Below are 15,901 nucleotides of genomic sequence, written 5' to 3' on the forward strand. Positions count from 1 at the left end.
CTTTCACAGTTGAAGTGTACCGATGATAAAAAAAAATACAGACCTCTATGTGCTTTGCAAGTGGGAAAACCTGCAAAATCGGCAGTGTATCAAACACTTGTTCTCCCCACTGTATATATACATGTATATGTATATATTGTTGTGGGCTGAGGGTCGGTGGCGAGAACGACCATGAGGTGGGGAAAGCTTGCGTTGTCTCCCACCAAACTCCCGGGAATTGTAGGCCGTTGCTCGGATAACTCCGCGAGCCGGCGGGTCGCTTAACCGACTGTGGTCGCCAACATTTCAACTGCGTAGCGTAGGGTCTATTTGTCAATAACCAATTTACCTCATTAACTACGCGATTTCGACTACCAGGGAAACCACGCCCTCGGCACGTCTTGCTCGAACCGGGTCACTCTACCGACTGTGGTAGAGTTCCAACTACCGACTCCCAACGTTCGGGTGCAGCCGAGCGGAAACTCCCGAAGCCGTGCCGGCTGGAATGAACGGATTACCGGGGATAAAACCCTGCCTAAACTCAGATCCGAACCATGCTGGACCAATTCAAGAAGGGAGAGAAACTGACTGGGAATATTTCTACAAATGTTTATTTACAATAAAAAGACAAAGGCAAGACAACGCGAATATGCAAGAAGGAATATTTACAATGAGCAAAAACACTTATTCAGATCTACTTGCAAGACAGGCCCACACACAAAATGAAAAGAAACCCAGTCTTTATTGGAACCCCGCAGTCGTGGAGAGAGACAAGCTGGGGGTCAGAGTTCGGTGGTGTACCTGACCGTCGGAGGAAGGGCGTGCTCTGCGATGCGGCACCTGACAAAGGTCGTTGGTCCGGTCCCCAGTCACACGTAGGGACTCGAGGTTCGTGGCGGAGCTTGGGTGGTGAACAATCAGGGTCCACGGAGGGAGGTCAGGGTCGCTCTGTCCTTCCTTGCAACTCCTCGTAGCAACCACCGTGAAACTCCAGAACCCCGTACAGCCACCGTGAAACAAAACTGACTGCTTACAGCCACCGTGAAAGCAAACTCGACCCATTACAGCCACCGTGAAAGCAAACTCGACCCATTACAGCCACCGTGAAAGCAAACTCGACCCATTACAGCCACCGTGAAAGCAAACTCGACCCATTACAGCCACCGTGAAAGCAAACTCGACCCATTACAGCCACCGTGAAAGCAAACTCGACCCGTTACGGCCACCGTGAAAGCAAACTCGACCGGATCCTTTTGACAGAGTCTCGGAGATCTATTGGCCTCTCTTCACGGGGAGGGTCCCTTGGTGAAAACGCACCTCGCTGTCCGCCTCTGATTGGACAGGGTCCTCTGGCCCACCTTTCCGGGGTGGGGCCTCTGCCCCTGCCAGGAGACCCCAGTTACTCCTCCACATGGCTTCGCTCTCGACAAGTAACAGTGTCAGCGCCGCGGAGGTCATCGTACAAGAGTTACAACGTTCATGGGAGCCCAGAACTGGAACCGTGAGACCCCCTCTCGGCAAGTCAAGGTACGAGCAGCCATTGGGTAGTGATGGAGCATGATGGGCTGAAGGGATCATGCAGATGGGATGGTTTATTAGATGTCATAACCTAACTAAAGAAATCGAAACGCACGCCTTTGATTCTCCCACTGGACAAAATGAAGGGGATCCAACGACACACATACTTAATGACATAACTGACTTTTGGGATATCTGTATGTTGAATGCAAATATGTATGTGTATATATATATATATATATATATATATATATATATATATATATACATATATATATATATATACATATATATATACATATATATATACATATATATATACATATATATATATACATACATATATATATACATATATATATATATATATACATATATATATACATATATATATATATATATATATATATATATATATATATATATATATATATATATATATATATATATATATATATATATATATACACATTAGGGTGGTCCAAAAACAGCAAAAAAAAATAAAAATCAGATGTCTCCACAAGCCTTAAATTATTCCACTATGATTCAATAATGCACATAAAAAATTTAAGTTGATTGGAGGTGATTTTGAGGTCGCTCCATATGACGACTTTTAGTCTCATGACTTGAATAAATTAGGGTATGGTCAGGTACGATTAAGGGTACTTCTGGATGTCCGAGGTGGAAATGGAGTGCATTTTCGAACTCTATGGGGTCGATTTACTCAAAGAAATGACTGCACCGACATTGAATTCACTACCATTTTGAAAATATGACCACAGGATTTATCATTACTGGAGTTGAGTAACTAATCCTACTCATTTCGATATTTTCTCATCTATAATTAATTTGTGGTCCGTCTAAACATTTCTTAGAGTAAATTGACCCCACTGAGTTCGAAAATCCAGTCCATTTTCACCGAGAAAGTTCAGAAGTGTACGGATTCACATCTCACCATATCCTAATTTTTCAATCAATGGAATTACAAACTATTAGAATATTTTGTCTCATTTACCAAATACCACTATCATCTCCACCTCTATTGCTGTCTCCACTCCCGCCTGAACTTAACTAGCCGGCCCAACATCCAGTGTTTTAGATTCAATGATTCACGAAAAACATGTTAGTTATTTATTTAGTTATTATTATATTAAACTAGAGGGGGAGCACTCGGTAGGGTGCAAAACCTCCGCCGCCAATACTGCGAGGTCACTCAAGTGAACCTGATATCCTATTCATTCAATTTGACGTCAACAGTACTCACAGAGTTATAGTTTGCAACTTTCCCTTTTAACTTTTACATTCTCAATTAATTCGTCATAACTAGATTCCTTGAGACAGAAATTGATTTTATGTGGGTATATCCACTTGAAGTTCCAAAATCAGCCGCAATTATAATTTTGGCACGTTTTTTTGTTGGAAATCACTGATAACATGTAGAAATGCTAAAAAAAAAATCGAAATTTTGTTGAAAAAAATTTGCAAATTTTTTTTGTGGGGGGGGGGGTTGGAAATCACTTAAAACATGTAGAAATGGAAAAAAAGAAATCGAAATTTTGTTGAAAAAAGTTGCAAAAAATTTTTCTCTAACAATTTTTTTTTTGGGGGGAGGGGGGGTTGGAAATCACTTAAAACATGTAGAAATGCAAAAAAAAAAAATTCAAATATTTTTTCAAATTGGCCGCCTTGGCGGCCATATTGGATTTTGGACTAAGTCCAAAATCTAATGGAATGATCCTTGGACCAGACCTAACCCCCCGCCCCCACCAGGTTTCGTCGAAATCCATCGAGGAGTTTTTCCGTAATACTGTTCACAACCAAACAAACAAATAAAAACCAATGTCACCCCCAGGGTGACCAGTATCTTGCGAAAATGTGAACATGAGTGACTTATTTATTCGATTAAAGTTACTCAAAAAATAAGGGTTTTGTCGACCTTGATGCTTGACCTTTTTGTGACCTTGACCTTTGACCTTGACATTTTCGTACGGTTAATGGTATCTCTCCAGGACCGTTGTACATGAAATATCAAGAGATTTTGATGAGAACTGAGGAAATAAAATTTTCATGAAAAATCCCTTTTTTCGTCATGACGTCATCAAATGACATCATAGCGTCAAACTTTTGACAGATCTGGAAAGCACTTATCAAGCGCTTTCATATGAGGTATTACTCGATATGGTATCTAAGATTTCAAAATTTCACCTTGGGGTCAAAAACTTTCGACCTCCAGCGCTAACCATGAAGGTCAAGGCCGATCGCCACCAAAAATTAATCAGCTGAACGCCAGACCATGAACTATATTCCCATGAAGTTTGAAGACGATCCGATCAAAATTACTCAAAAAAGTAAGGGTTTCGTCGACTCCCCTGATTTGCGACAAAGTGACCTTGACCTTTGACCTTGACCTTCAAAATTTTGTGCACTGAAAGGGACCTCTATAGGCCTCTGATATGCGAAGTTACAAAAATTTCCAATGATAACTGTGCTCTGCAGAGTGATCGATACGTGATTACAGACAAACAAACAAACAAAAAAAAAAACAATGTCACCCCCAGGGTGACCAGTATCTTTCCAAAATGTGAACATGAGTGACTTATTTATTCGATTAAAGTTACTCAAAAAAAAATAAGGGTTTCGTCGACCTTGCTTGACCTTTTTGTGAGCTAGACCTTTGACCTTGACCTTTATATTTTCGTACGGTTAATGGTATCTCTCCAGGACCGTTGTTCATGAAATATCAATAGATTTTGACGAGAACTGAGGAAATAAAATTTTCATGAAAAATCCCTTTTTTCGTCATGACGTCATAAATGACGTCATAGCGTCAAACTTTTCACAGATCTGGAAAGCACTTATCAAGCGCTTTCATATGAGGTATTACTCGATATGGTATCGAAGACTTCAAAATTTGACCTTGGGGTCAAAAACTTTCGACCTCCAGCGCTAACCATGAAGGTCAAGGCCGATCGCCACCAAAAATTAATCAGCTGAGCGCCAGACCATGAACTATATTCCCATGAAGTTTGAAGACGATCCGATCAAAATTATTGAAAAAATAAGGGTTTCGTCGACTCCCCTGATTTGCGACAAAGTCACCTTGACCTTTGACCTTGAAAATTTTATGCGCTGAAAGGGACCTCTATAGGACTCTGATATGCGAAGTTACAAAAATTTCCAATGATAACTGTGCTCTGCAGAGTGATCGATACGTGATTACAGACAAACAAAAAATAAAAGATAAAAAAAACATACAAGCTGACTAACATATCTTGCAAAAACTTTGTTTTGGCAAGATAAAAATAAAAAAATTAAAATAAAAAACATACAAGCTGACTAACATATCTTGCAAAAACTTCGTTTTGGCAAGATAACAAACAGAAAGGGGTGAAAACAGTAACCTCCATCCATCTTCGATGGCAGAGGTTAACTTGAGGGGGAGCACTCGGTCGAGTGCAAAACCTCCGCCGCCAATACTGCTGGGTCACTTAAATGAACCTAAAATCCTATTGTTCGGTCAAAACGGATCATACTCCACTGAACAACGATTGAATAAACTAAACTAGATTGACGCGCATGCAGAAATGCCCCCCCCAAAAAAAAATCGAAATTTTTTTTGGAAAAAAAAAAGGTGCAAAATTTCTTTTTTTTTCTCTAACAAATTTTTTTGGAGGGGTTGGAAATCACTTAAAACATGTAGAAATGCAAAAAAAAAAAAAAATTCAAATATTTTTCAAATAAAATCGAAATTTTTTTGAAAAAAAGTTGCAAAATTGTTCTTTTTTTCTCTAACAAATTTATTTATTTATGGTTGGAAATCACTTAAAACATGTAGAAATGCAAAAACAAAAATTCAAATATTTTTTTCAAAATGGCCGCCATATCGGCCATATTAGAATTTGGACCAAGTCCAAAATCTAATGGCATGATCCTTGGACCATACCTAATCCCCCCACCAAGTTTCGTAAATAAAATAAAAGCTGTCTCTTGAGAAGGTAGCGACGCAAACCAGAAGTTTCTACGATGATTCTGTACCAAACCATCAAAAATTGAATGTTTTGGATGTTTGACCTCACTGTGACCTTGACCTTTGACCGATTTTGACCAAAATCTAATCAGCGCGAGCCACCACCCTCCTGAATCACTTGGTGTAATTTGACATTGGAAGCTTCTTCCGTTCTCGAGTTATCATTTTTTGGATGTTTGACCTCACTGTGACCTTGAGCTTTGACCGATTTTGACCAAAATCGAATCAGCACTAGCCATCAGCCTCCTGAATCACGTGGTGTAATTTTACATTGGTAGCTTATCGTGCCTACAAACAAACAAACAAGCAGTCATAGACTGGTACTTACGAAATCGTCAACTTGACCTCTGACCTTGTCTAATAAAAGCATGAATCAGTCAGAAGCCCAAGGGGAGCTTGAATTCTGAATTCATTGTGGTCTACGATTTTACACTGTGGTTTGCAGATAATGAGACCAAGACAAAAACTAGATTTCTTATAAAAATTCCATTTTTTTGTTTTTATTTTTAAAAAAGTGATTCAGTACCAGCAGGATATGCCAGATAATTGGTGTATTACTTTTCAGAAGAATCTGATAAAAGACTTATTATTTATTATATATATCAGTTATTCATCGCTGTTCCAGAATTTCGACAACCGAGTTTTAAGCATCCTAAGCGATCGCAAAAACCGAAGACAAAATTAAAATCGAAGTTAAAACGAACTCGTAACGTCGAGCGAAGCAAAAAATCTCCATTTCTCCACGCAAAACCTTAACGTCACTCAACGACGCGTCTGCTCGAGCGCACTGCATCATGGGACGACTGTGACGCGTCGAGTGAAATATTTTTTACACAATCTTAAAAAGTCTCCAAAACATCCGATTTTTACCAGAATTTCGACAACCGAGTTTTAAACGTCCTAAGCAATCGCAAAAACCGAAGACAAAATTAAAATCGAAGTTAAAACGAACTCGTAACGTCGAGCGAAGCAAAAATACTCCATTTCTCCACATGAATTTACGGAATTATGTTTGACCTCACTGTGACCTTGACCTTTGACCGATTTTGACCAAAATCTAATCAGCACAAGCCATCACCCTCCTGAATCACGTGGTGTAATTTGACATTGATAGCTTCTTCCGTTCTCGAGTTATCATTTTTTGGATGCTTGACCTCACTGTGACCTTGACCTTTGACCGATTTTGACCAAAATCTAATCAGCACTAGCCATCACCCTCCTGAATCACGTGGTGTAATTTTACATTGGTAGCTTCTTCCGTTCTCGAGTTATCCTGCCTACAAACAAACAAACAAACAAACAAACAAACAAACAAACCGAAACGGAAGTCATCAATATACTTACGAAATCTTTAGATTTCGTAAGTAACAAACAAACAAACAGAAACGGAAGTCATCAATATACTTACGAAATCTAAAGATTTCGTAACAAACAGAAACGGAAGGCATCAATATACTTACGAAATCTTTAGATTTCGTAAGTAACAAACAAACAAACAGAAACGGAAGGCATCAATATACTTACGAAATCTTTAGATTTCGTAAGTAACAAACAGACAGGAGTGAAAACAGTAACCTCCGTCCATCTTCGATGGCAGAGGTTAATTAGGGTATGGTGAGATGCGAATCCGTACACTTCTGAATTTCCTAGGTGAAAATGGACTGCATTTTCGAACTCAGTAGGGTCGAGTTACTCTAAGAAATGTTTAGACGGACAACAAATTAATTATAGATCAGAAAATATCGAAATGAGTAGGATTAGTTACTCAACTCCAGTAATGATAAATCTTGTTTTCAGTCATATTTTCGAAATTGTAGTGAATTCAATGGCGGTACAGTCATTTCTTAGAGTAAATCGACCCCATAGAGTTCGAAATGCACTCCATTTCCACCTCGGACATCCAGAAGTACCCGTAATCGTACCTGACCATACCCTAATTTATTCAAGTCATGAGACTAAAAGTCGTCAAATGGAGCGACCTCTAAATCACCTGCGATCAAGCTAAAACATTTTATGCGCGTTATTGGATCATATTAGAATAATTTTAAGCTTGTGGAGCAACATTCTATTTTTTTAGACTTTCTTGGACCACCCTAATATACAAATATATATATATATATATATATATATATATATATATATATATATATATATATATATATATATATATTTTTCTAATTGTGTGAAATGAAAAATAAGAATAGGTAGCTTTCCACAATGAGAATGTTCTTGGCAATACCAGTTGCTCATAGTAAAGTCCTTAAGTTAATTGATGTTTCTTTTCCTCTTTAATCCATTCTCCCCAATATGAATCTGCCTTATAGAACAAGAATATATATATATATATATATATATATATATATATATATATATATATTTATTTATTTATTTCACCTCCTCTGTCCACTAAACTACCTTATCTTTGCTCATGTCCCACATGTCTATGTGTTGAAAGCTGGGTCTGAGAATAAAAAAATAGCATTACCTACAGCTCAAATTACATTCTCTAATCTGTTTCATTAACCTTGTGCCATGGCTGTCGTATGTTCCCATGTGAATGAATAAGATTACATAGATAACATTCATCGTGATTCTAAACAGGGGATGATTTTGTGTGTGTGTGTGTGTGTGTGTGTGTGTGTGTGTGTGTGTGTGTGTGTGTGTGTGTGTGTGTGTGTGTGTGTGTGTGTGTGTGTGTGTGTGTGTGTGTGTGTGTGAGAGAGAGTGAGAGTGAGAGTGAGGGTGAGGGTGAGAGTGAGAGTGAGAGTCATCATCTTCATCATTTGGGTTTTGGAAGGTGGAATGGAGTCCTTCCAGAACTGGATGTATCCACTTCGTTTCGGTGAAGGATTGTGATTCATGGGCTGTGTTGTGAACTTGTGTTGTTCTAAGAGTTTTGTTCCGAGGGCTCTTTTCAGCATCGTCACTGAGCTCTTGACAGCCTCAAACTGTAGTTTGTTTGTGGTAATATTCCCAGGGATGGTTTGTAGGATCTTTGTGAGGTTCTTCTTCATCACCACCATTGTTCCAATTATCACCAGTACAATTTTGGCACTTCAACTTCCATGATCTTTTCACTTCATTCTTGAGGTCTTGGTACCTGGTCATTTTCTTGATTTCCACGTTATTTGGACCAAAATCACTGGGTACTGAAAATTCATAGCAATGCCTTATTTTCCTTTTTGTATGAGTACTATGTCCGGTCGCAGTGCTTCATTTTCTATGTTCATGCTTGATGGGATCATCAGGTTGTAAGTGAGCATTATGTCCTTTTCAATGATTGCTTTTGTTTCATGGTTCCATGAGTTTTTGTGGGACTGGGATATTGAAATTTCTTCAGATGTGCCAGTGGATTACTCTACATACCGTGTGTGTGTGTGTGTGTGTGTGTGTGTGTGTGTGTGTGTGTGTGTGTGTGTGTGTGTGTGTGTGTGTGTGTGTGTGTGTGTGTGTGTGTGTGTGTGTGTGTGTGTGTGTGTGTGTGTGTGTGTGTGTGTGTGTGTGTGTGTCCCTCTCTGTTATAATAAACCTTATGTCCATAAAAACCTGTGCGTGGTAATTCGAGGCACGGGACCTTCATTATGAATTGGCTTTAAAAATCCTGCAATGGACCGATTGGGAAAAGGCACATTTGAAGAACTCTTTAAAGATGAAGAGCACGATTGGGAAACACATTTACTGCACTATTATAATATTAACTCGAAACCTCTTATCCATGTCAACGTCGGCCACGGTTTATCAGAACGAGCCGATTTGTCACATGGTCAAAAATAGAGTAATGCTATTTTTTTAGGGAGGTGCAGGCCTGATTAAACCTTACTAATAATTTTTATTCGATATATGACTTGATTTTTCAGGGTCCCTTATCGTGAGTAACACTCAACCAAAACAAAGCCAATGGAAATCTGACGCAACAAACCTGAGCAGTGTATAATCAGAGGCCTACAGGCCCAATGTGTTAGGTCCACCAAAAAAACCAAGATGGCGACCATATAATTTTGTCTGGGTGATATGGTGGGTGGAGTCAAGCAACAGATGTGGGTGTGGTGCGGCAGTTGTCCGACAAATGGGTGCACATTTCAAAAATCGACCTGCAACAAGAACCCCCAACAAGAACAACACGAAGCTCTTGAAGAACTGTGACATGTCGTAGGTAAAAAAATAAGGATGTTCTTATTGTAAAATATTTGAAATTTTACCATGTTTACTGACAAAATATATTTCAGGAGGATCGTGTTTGCTTTCTTTTGTTTGTTTTTTAAGCGGTGTCCCCGCTTCAATATTTGGGAGGTCTATCCGTCTGTTAATCAAAAAAATTTTTTAAGGTGTCAATCGGGAGCTCCAACAACCTAGCATCACGAGAAGGAAATGCAAAACTGCACCACTTCCTTCAAACACAGGTGCGATTTTTGAACAGATCAAGACTGGTTTGTCCTCATAAATCAATGTGTACAAAACGAAGTGAGGAATAAACATCAATCAGCTCAACCAATGAAGACTCAAATAGAATGCCTCTGACCACAATTCCCCCACCTATGTAGATACAGTTACCCGAAGAAACAGCTACCGCCCACGCATTAACCAAGATCTGGCATGAAACTCAGCGAGCTTCCATGCCGTTTCACTATTAGGGAAAAACATAAGAAAGGCATTTGGTAATTAGAACAAGCCAAAGAACTCTGTTGCAATGTTCAGGAAACTGCACCAAGTGTCCTTGTCCTTAGTACACTTGAGGTCTAACTCAACATAATAGCCATTCCCATATACCAAACAAACAACCTTACCAGAGAGCAAGAGCCATTTCAAAAATAAACTTCAATTAACGGGTTAAGAATCCTGCACAATCCTGATGTGTGTGTGTGTGTGTGTGCGTGTGTGTGCGTGTGTGTGCGTGTGTGTGCGTGTGTGTGCGTGTGTGTGCGTGTGTGTGCGTGTGTGTGCGTGTGTGTGCGTGTGTGTGCGTGTGTGTGCGTGTGTGTGCGTGTGTGTGCGTGTGTGTGCGTGTGTGTGCGCGTGTGTGTGCGCGTGTGTGCGCGTGTGTGCGTGTGTGTGCGTGTGCAACTTGCCGGATGAAATACCAAACACAATCAGGCTCTCATGTAAATTTTAAACATTACTGATGCTTGTATAGCCAACAATGACAAAGAACAAAAGCACAATCAACAAAATGAGGGTGATGAGACAAGCAGTAAGAACAATACCAATGTTGAAGGAATGAGGTGCAAGAGGAAGAAAAAGAGACAGGCAGTTTGGAACCTTTTGCGGCAGCTTTTTTTTTTTCAGACCAAGGAGCCAAAGAATGCAGGCCTGGCAAAAGCTCAAGGCAAAGACTGGGGCCAGGGGAACAGGGAAGAACGTGTGGAGAAAAGTCAGGCAAGCAGGAAGTTCGACACTGGTCTTGGAAAAGGGTGAATTGGCAGGCAGGTAAGTGGATGTGCAAGTGGGTGGGTGGGTAGAGAGACAGGTGTACTTTTGAGCACGAGGTACATCCTTCCGGTTGCCCAGAGGGTGTGCGTGTGAGCCAGCAGATCAAGTTTAAGCCTGGGCTTGCCCGACTCAAATTTCTTTTTTCAAAAACTCCTCCAGGTATATGCAATCTATTCTCCGAATCTTTGACCTCATCACATCCACATTTCCGCAACAAATCACAATTAACCTCATCTTAGTCGATTCAAACCCCACGTGTCCCCCACGCAATTATTCACCTATCCTTGCAGAATTAATAACTAGAACGACACTGGGTAGAGCACATACCTCCACCAGGCTGACCAGTTTACATCTTGTATCCCACTGATAGGCTGGATCTGGATCCAGCCTCCAAACTCTAATCAGTTGGTTATTGTCACGTATCCAACTGATCCCCCAAGTTTTGTCAAAACTCGACCACAACTTTTTGAAATAGCACGCTATATATCATTTTGGGCCCCATCGCTCAATGGTGAAGAATCACTTTAAAAAATAATAAAAATAATTCTTAGATCCAGATATTCACCAAAGTTGAATCAATTCGTTCTCGTCACACTCCGAACTTGTCCACCAAATTTAGTCTGAATCTGTCCACAACTTTTTAAAGATATCCCATTCACAGACAAACCAGGGGTGAAAACATAACCTCCATCCACATTCGGTGGCAGAGGTAAAGATGTAGTAGTTGAAGTAAATCTAATCTGCAAAGTAAGTATCCCCAAAAAGTCTAAATGTAAATTACGTTGCTCTGTTTGGTGTTGCCACCTGGGAAAACAGTTCATCATACGATGAAATCAGGTTCAAATCACATTTGAAGAGTTGGTTTTCATAGTCATATCAACCATGTATACAAGTATTATTGAAATACATGTAAATGTATACAAGTCTCTCACTATTATTTACATTTATGTTACAGCTTCCACATATGCCAGCCCTTCTTTTTATTACATTAAGGAGGGGTTGTTGCAAACATCTGTGGTCAATATGCGAGTTATTGTCCATGGCTGTCATAATTGTCACCCATTATGACATTACTCGCAGAAGCCTGTTGTACAAATACCACCATATATATATATATATATATATATATATATATATATATATATATATATATATATATATATATATATATATATATATATATATATATATATACACAATTATTGCGCTGGTTGAAAGAGCTCAAAAATGGGAGTTCATATATTTAATTAAAAAACAAAAACAAAACAAAATTAAAAAAAATTCAGGAGTGATCGAAGCAGCAGCTGTTGCCTATTCACCGCCCAGTACAATTTCTTATCCGATTGAAAAAAAAAAAATTGTAATTGTCCCCACGGGTTTGAATCAATTTGAACAACTTTTACTAATTTTTTTTTCTCCCTGAGAAGAGTTTCTGTGTTTGAGGGTGGGACAGACAGGCACAGCATTTAGAGTGGCATTGGATTTTCAGTGACACGAGTGGACATGGGTTCTCAGACCGTAAATTGACATTTCATACGAAAACATTATTTCTCAATCTCCAATGCAAAATGTGAGTGCATTTGGTAAGCATTTATTGCTCAGAAAGACAACGTAATTTTTTTTTTTAAAATACAGACTACAAAAACTACCATTACCTCTAACTGTTCAGCCTGCATGCATCTCCACGAAACATAATAGCAATACCCATTTAAACGTCTCATTTTCTTCTTTGTGCATTTTGTTTTCTTACGAAACTTGAAAATGCTTCCTCTTTCGTCTTCAAGCATCTCTAAACTCATCGCCCTCTTCCCAGAACGTCATTATTGTGTTTAAACTGCTAATTAGTGATAAATTTGCCTCCTACACACATCATTCTGGGTAGTTGTTTACCTCTTTTCAAGAAGGGTGTTCCACCTCGGAACCAATCCAGTTCATGATCTTTTAACCCTCCCCAAGCCCAGCCATTACTTTCCAGGTTATTGTGTTTTCTGCCCTCTTCATTTTGTGTTCCATTGACGTTTCGTTCACCATTTTCCTTTCCTCTTCCTTCAGCACCCTTCTTGCTTCATTTCAGTTTGCATCTAGCCTGTCCACCCACCACCCCCATGTCCTCCTCCCTTCACCTTCCTGTCCTTTATTTCACCCATTCTTCTTCCAAATGTCCCTCTACCCTGATATTGGCACGTTTCCCCACTTTCCACCAGGCTCTTTCTGTTCTGCGTTTTAGCTCTTCCATGAGCCTCGGCTTGATATACAAACAACCACCATCCCACAACCAGTCAAAACACCTTAACCGTTACCATTTATCGCTTCCCTACCTTCAGTGCGGTTCATCTCTCTGCAATGCTGTCGTGTTTCGCCCCCAATATAAATATCCATTTGTTCCTCACTCACCTAGTCTCCATAAATCATATTTCTCCGAATGATCACCCTTCCATTCCTACCACAGATCTCAAACACCTCTTTCCAGTGGAATGAAGAACCAGTCTTGCTGGTGAAGGTGAGTGTCGATCTGCATCGCTGGGCAGGTAGAACAATCGATGAAATCGACAGGACGTTGGAGGTATTCTAACTGCCGTGGAAAGCAAGAAGCTGACGTTTCGGGCGTTAACCCTTCATCAGAATGACGTCACGGGGCAAGCTTCTTGCTTCCCCACGGCAGTTAGCACACCAAAATCAATGTCCTGTCGATGTCATCCACCTCTTTTAGTACAAGTTTATACCTTCACATGTGTACATTGTAAATTTGTAACCTATTATATATAATTTTTTTGGTCTTGGAGATGTAAATTTGCACTCTCCACCCCAAACCACGACTGGACAGAATCATGATATCTGCTCCTAATCCTACGAGAGAATCGCACCGTGAGACAGTAGTAACGATACCAGTCTGTGGAAGCAGCAAGACGACGACGACGACGACGACGACGACGACGACGACGACGACGACGACGACGACGACGACGACGACGACGAAAATGATGGCAACACGAAGGAAAGCCGGAGAAACGAAAACACAAAGACACAATGTACCACGATGAAACAAGATGAGAAGCGTGCTGTACCGGAGGGGTTTGAGGGAAAGGGGAAGGGGGAGCGCGACGCGGCGATGAGGGAAAGAGTGAGGTGATTTCCAGAGAGACGCCAGCACTGAAACGGAGTGGGAAGACGGATGAAGCAACCGGAGCGACGACGATCAAGCAGAGAAGAAAAGAAAAAAAAACCGAGAACGAACGAGTCCAGCTGGTGTTTAGGCCGAAATGGCGAAGGATCCACCAGCTCGCCGGAAGCCCAGATCACTGCTCACCCATTGGCTACGGCAACAGGAAGTGGTCATGCAGTATCAGCGGCTCCACAAAAAGGCTTCGCCGTTTACCGAAGCCGATCAAGAAATTGATCATCGTCAAGCTTCCGAACGGGAAAAGGGAATAAAAACTTGAACACATTTTGACTGTAACTCGCAAACAGATAGCAATCACAAAAATGTAAAGTGATGCTTCACAGGGTCCAATCGCAAATATGAGGTCGAGGTGAATTATGCTTGCAAACCATTGGCAGTGGAAAAAAAAAAAAAAAACTAATAAATAATAAATAAATAAAATGAATGAATGACATCATATCATTTCCTGACCTCAGACTTTTTCTCTTGAGAACGTTTGGACGAAATAAATGGCATTCAACACCCGGTAAAAAATCATCATCAAGGGATCCCGCATGTATTACAAAAAGAATTACGTACGAGGAATTTTCACAGCAATGCAATTCGACGCTATTTGGAAAAATAATACATTAAACGTCGCTGACTTTGAATGCGAAAAAAAAAGACACGAACTGAAGAGAAATAAAAACAGCGAAAGGAAAACGGAAACGTCGAAAGATCATCGAAGCCAAGAAGCTTCGCCTGGCAACTGCCTTGCTATTGGCCAAGTGGCTGGCAGGGGTGACGTCAGATTAATGTACAAACCACGCCCCATATTCTGTTGAAAACACGTGATTCGAGCCAAACCCGCGCTCCGCGCGAAGTTTCTCAAGTCATGGTTCGTTAGGACGTCAATATATCCGGTATTCACAATGTGATTTATAGAATTTCTTTATACTAATGCGGGTCCGTAGGTGCGTGCCAGTATGTGCAGCTTCGTGCCTGCAGTATCAGGTCCCCAGCATCAATTGTGACGTCATATCAAACGAAGAAGAATTGTGACGCCCCCTCTCTCTCGCCCCCCTCTCTCCCTCCCCTCTCGCTGTAAATGTATTGACAAATGTCTAGCAAGCACAACAATTAATTTCAACCTTGGGAAAAAAAACAGCTTTCAAACCCTTGGGAAACAGCTGTTTCCCTCGGGAAATTTCAAACCTTGGGATTAATTAATAATTTGAATAATAATCAAACCTTGGAGAAAAGAATTAAATAAATGAATAATTAAATAATAATCAAACCTTGGGATTAATGAATTAATTCAAAACTTGGGAAAGAACAGCTTTCAAACCTTGGGAAACACTTGGGAAACAGCTGAAATGGATGAGGAAGAACGATATCAAACTTTGAAAAGGCACATACTCAGGTCCCCAGTGTCGATTGTGACCTCATACCAAACGAAGAAGAAGAAGAATTGTGACAATCATGCAAAAAAACTCCAAAAAATTAAATAAACATTAATTGTGACGTCATTCGCGACGTCATATCACCGTGTCCTGTCATTGGTTGACAGATACATGGCCGTAACTTGGGAACCGCTCGTCCGATTGATATCAAACCTTGAAAAGGCACATCCACGGGGGCCCGGCAATATTCCTGGCAAGTTTCAATCAGATCGGACCGGTGGTCGTCTGGTTATTAATAATTTGTGGAAAAATGGCATGATAAGGTGAGAAGGTGGAACGACACCTTCAGCTGCCATATATTCACCTGATCAACACTGAAAAAGCAATAAAATGGCCATAACTTGGGAA

The 15,901-nt window shown here is 40.2% G+C and overlaps 1 protein-coding gene across 6 annotated transcripts in view; it reads right to left on the minus strand.

Moving 5' to 3' along the window:
• SOCS5 (suppressor of cytokine signaling 5) overlaps window positions 1-14,834 on the minus strand; it is a 43,203-nt gene extending 28,369 nt beyond the window's left edge. The window contains exons 1-2 of one of the 6 annotated variants that reach the window (XM_085857007.1): window positions 13,816-13,831; window positions 10,781-10,854 (exon numbers count right to left, since the gene is read on the minus strand). The gene's annotated coding sequence lies outside the window, so the exon portion shown is untranslated. Of the gene's footprint in view, window positions 1-10,780; window positions 10,855-13,815; window positions 14,270-14,582 lie in introns of those variants that run through there. The other 5 variants (XM_085857011.1, XM_085857010.1, XM_085857009.1 and 2 more) reach the window with 5 other exon arrangements.
• Window positions 14,835-15,901: the final 1,067 nt, after the last annotated feature.

Source organism: Eptatretus burgeri, chromosome 15, assembly GCF_056783735.1.
Source record: "Eptatretus burgeri isolate ZD-2024b chromosome 15, Ebu_testis_v1, whole genome shotgun sequence".
NCBI lineage: Eukaryota > Metazoa > Chordata > Myxini > Myxiniformes > Myxinidae > Eptatretus > Eptatretus burgeri.